The sequence below is a fragment of the Diaphorina citri genome, unplaced genomic scaffold (assembly GCF_000475195.1).
Source record: "Diaphorina citri unplaced genomic scaffold, Diaci psyllid genome assembly version 1.1 scaffold2015, whole genome shotgun sequence".
In the NCBI taxonomy this organism is placed as follows: domain Eukaryota; kingdom Metazoa; phylum Arthropoda; class Insecta; order Hemiptera; family Psyllidae; genus Diaphorina; species Diaphorina citri.
This window is the reverse complement of record NW_007379441.1, coordinates 48,176-52,501: the sequence shown is the minus strand read 5'-3', so window position 1 is coordinate 52,501 and position 4,326 is coordinate 48,176. Positions and strand designations below refer to the sequence as shown.

Below are 4,326 nucleotides of genomic sequence, written 5' to 3'. Positions count from 1 at the left end.
CCCAGTTGCCATCAGTTATCAACAGCAGGAATTCTATAGGAGTTCTCCAAGAAATTAAAATGGTAGGGAGGGAGGGAGAGAAAGAGATGAAGGAAGGGAAACGAGAGAGAGATGAAGGAAGGATCGAAGAGAGAGAGAAAGGAAGATAGAAAGAAGAAAGAGGGATGGACAGGCAGGCTGACGAATAAAGAAAGTCCTAATCTCATAAAAAGGTGTTCTAACACCGGTAGGCGTTTCTCAGTAAAGTCTTCAAATCGGGTAAAGCCGCAAAGCTTGTTATTTTAAAAGGCTTTAGGTACCTACCTACATAACATTTGGAGACCATTATTCACAACAGGAAATTCAAATTGATGTCCTGCATTTCCTTTCACGTGTGGAATTCAGGAATCCTATTTGCTAACAAATTACTGACAGAACCTCCCTGTTATACGTACCTACTTCTGTAGATAAATAAGCAAAACCTGTAACTATTAAAATACATAACACAAGCAAGTTATTGGTAGTTATACAAACATATTGAGATAGTTGGATGAATTGAACCATTACTGGCGTAATCGCGAATCGCATCGAAAATAAATCGAAATTAATAAACTGCATCCTCCATATCATCATTCGATTATTCTTCTGGCGCCCAAAAGGGTGATCGAAAGTAACCATTATGGGTTGTTCACTCAGGGACGTCCACAGGGGGTTCATTAGGTCCTTTTGACCCCGGGCCCTGGAATCAATATAGTTTTTCCCCAAAAATAAAGGAAACTTTCAAGGACGAGTAAGTAGGTACCTAATTTACCAAAAACGACTAGTATATTTGTTCCTAAAAAAAAAAAAAAAAAAATTGTGGAGGGCCCTTTGTTGGAATTTACCCCGGGGCCCTTCTCAATTGATGCCCTGCATTTCCTTTCACGTGAAGAATTCTGGAATCCTATTTGCTAACAAATTATTGATAGAAGCTCCCTGTTATACATACCTATTTCTGTAGATAAAAAAGCAAAACCTGTAACTACTAAAATACATAAACATAACACAAGCACGTTATTGGTAGTTATACAAACATATTGAGATAGTTGGATGAATTGAACCATTACTGGCGTAATCGTAAATCGCATCGAAAATAAATCGAAATGAATAAACTGCATCCTCCATATCATCATTCGATTATTCTTCTGGCGCCCAAAAGGGTGATCGAAAGTAACCATTATGGGATGTTCACTCAGGGACGTCCACAGGGGGTTCATTAGGTCCTTTTGACCCCGCGCCCTGGAATCAATAGTTTTTCCCCAAAAATAAAGGAAATTTTTTAAGAAGGACGAATAAGTAGGTACTTAATTTACCAAAAACGACTAGTATATTTGTTCCTAAAAAAAAAAAAAAAAAAAAAAAAAATGGGGGGGGCCCTTTTTTTGAATTTTCCCCGGCATTATTTTACGAAATACCTAGGTTATCAATTTCTTTAAAGCTTCAATATTTTTCTTAATTGAACCAGTGTTTTTAGGGATTAATTTTCGGTTTTGGATCAATAGTGTCCATTTTTTATTCCATCTGAACCTTTTTTGAGTAATCTCAAATATATTGAAAACTTGGAGCCAAAGCACATTGCCATCCTCTTAACTTAGCCGGAGTTAACACACTTTTTGGAATAGTTTTTCCACTGCTGTACTAGAGGATTGATGATCAGTAATTGGACGCGCATGGTTGCTTTCTTCATAAGAAGGATTACCTTTATCAAAGGTAAGTGATTTCAGTAATTTTTTCAAAGATTTTGATACCTACTTTTGTCAGATTCTACTTTGCTGAGCATTGGGCAAAATATTTTTCCATAACTTTTATCTAGGTACGGTACCTACCTTTATCAGACAGAGATACCCGTACGTACACTTTTAGCTCGGTTACGAAGTTTAGTAGATTTCCTTTAGGGATGAGCTAATCATTTTGGGGCAAATTCACGACTTTGGTTCGGGGTTGTGTTTTTAGACTGTTTAGGTCTTTTGGGCTAGTGGAAAGCTATTCGCTAAGAAAAAATCATTTCGTTTTCCCTTCAAATTCACTGTTTATCAATTCTCTTTTGCCCTAAATTAATCGTGAAACCTGTTTTTGATAACATCTACCACTACCTACCCTTCTCACATCACAGATTGCATTGTGCTTCATTTTCTTAATCCCGTCTTTTTGAATGAAAGTCTTGTGGAGCAAGGCGATCTCCTTGTTACTTTCCAGGTTATATCTGACATTACCAATCCATTTGGCAATCTTGCCATTTTGTCAATCATGTATACAGTTAAGGTTAACGGCCTAAGCAGGCCTTCTTTTTGGCGGTTTTTGGTGTAATTTAACAATATCTCGGGAACGGTATAAGCTAGAAACTTGAAATTTGGTATGTGGTTCACTAATGTGACAAGGATGCAACACAAAACGTTTGTTTGAGATGGTTGCTGCGCTTGGCGGTATTTTGACCGCTTTTGGACAGATTTCGACCGTTTTTTGGCGGTTTTCAGCTATAGCGACAAAACGGTTAGAGATATTGTAAAAGTTAGGGTAAAAGAACACTCAAATAAGCATAATTCAATAGGATAAGGAAAGTCGTGTGATGTTCACACCAGATTTTTTCTAGTAAAGCAAGATCTTTTTACTGAATTGTTAGTTGTATGTATTATTCTTTAACCCATCAAATATACGAGACCTTATTTAGACTGCTGGGGTAAACGGACTTTTCAGTCCTATTCGGGCAGGATAAACAAGGTACATTCTATTCTATTCTATTCTATTCTAATATTCCTTTTATGGTTGATCTTAGCACTGAGAGTTGACACGGTATTTAGGGTTTTCTTTGACGTCATCCATGATTTACACAAGCTAGTATTTCTTGACCTATGGATCCACTGAAAACTCTCTGTGATAAGTATCAAGAAGGTATGCTTTAAGACACAAGAAAAGGGTTCCTGTTTTTATCCCCAAAAAGGTCGAACTCCCCCACAACTTGTCTCCGACTTTTTCCCACAGGCTGTGCCCGTGAGGCTCGACCTGTTGTGCATACTTTATTGTTCATTGGACATGGTTGACGAATCACACACCGTCTGATTCAATTATTTTGCTAGCTCGCGTGGTCCATTTGAGTTCCTATTGTTTCTGGGCATACGTCCACTTATTATTAGGAGTGATTTACTACATATACAATTAATTATTAGAAGTGATTTAGTACTTATCCATGTTGAGAATTGATCTGGACTACTCATTGTGTTTGGGTGACTTTTCGTGTACGCATGTGACAACTAGTGGTCAAGGTGCAAGCCTGGTAGCCGATAGGTCGTGGGTTTGAATGTCGACTAAGTCATGGAAAGGTTTGACCATAATATTACAAGAAATAGATATTATTGCTGACGTAGGCAAAGGTCTTTCTTTAGCCTCATTTGAACCAAAAGACCCGCCGGGGGTGGATTTTATCCTGAACGGATGAGGTTCGTTCTCGGAATGACTGCCTTTCTAGTTTCTAGTACTTAACTTGTCCTGTCTTCCTTCTCTCTTCGATTTCGGGTCGATATGACCTTAGCAGTTACAGGTTCCTTCTGTCAAAACTCTTTTTTTTTTCTAATCTTCGAGTATCTTCTTACCTCATAAAATTTTGCTTCATATTTCGTTGGATTTGTTTTCAGACACTCCTGAATTCCGGCAATGAGTAGCCAGAGATAACTGCAAGCCATGTCAAACGTAAGCCGAGATGTAAGCTACTCATTCGTGTGGCCGGGAGATTACAACTGGGGCAATGCCGCAAGCTATCCCCTACCCAGGCCGCCTCTGGGGGAGAGCGGAAATTTTACGGCCGCCAAATTAACAGGTTAGTTGGACAAACATCTTTTTTTTAATTTTGAATAGTGTCCGTTTGATCAATTCCCTTCATATCTCCAGTCCAGTTAAATTGGAATGTAGCAAGCCTAGCTAGGTAGTTAGCTTGGTTGGTAGCGCCTCTTCCTCATAAGCGCTAGACCGTGGGTTCGATTCCTGCCCGGGACGGATTTTAATTAATTCATAATGTTCGGTCTCGGAACGGCTGGATTTTTTCTATCCTGTCTTCCTTCTCTCTTTCGATTTCGGGACGATTAGACCTTCTGTTTGATCAATTCCGCTCATTTCTCCAGTCCAATTACCTTGGAAGGTAGGGTTTATGTAGAGTGGTTGAACATATTTCAATTTTCACAGAACCAATTTTCAACCTTTTTTTCAAAACTCCTGCAAAATAATTTGAACTTTGAACGCTACTTGATTGAAATGATGTCCTTGGATGATTATTGCAAAAAAACTAGTAGCAATAAAATTTAGAGCTCAAAATAATAC

The 4,326-nt window shown here is 38.4% G+C and overlaps 1 long non-coding RNA gene across 1 annotated transcript; it reads left to right on the top strand.

Moving 5' to 3' along the window:
- Positions 1-1,447: 1,447 nt before the first annotated feature.
- LOC113471028 lies at positions 1,448-3,711 on the top strand. The gene is made up of 2 exons (XR_003393878.1): positions 1,448-1,728; positions 3,648-3,711. It is a non-coding gene; the product is annotated as an uncharacterized LOC113471028 (long non-coding RNA).
- The last annotated feature ends 615 nt before the right edge of the window (positions 3,712-4,326 follow it).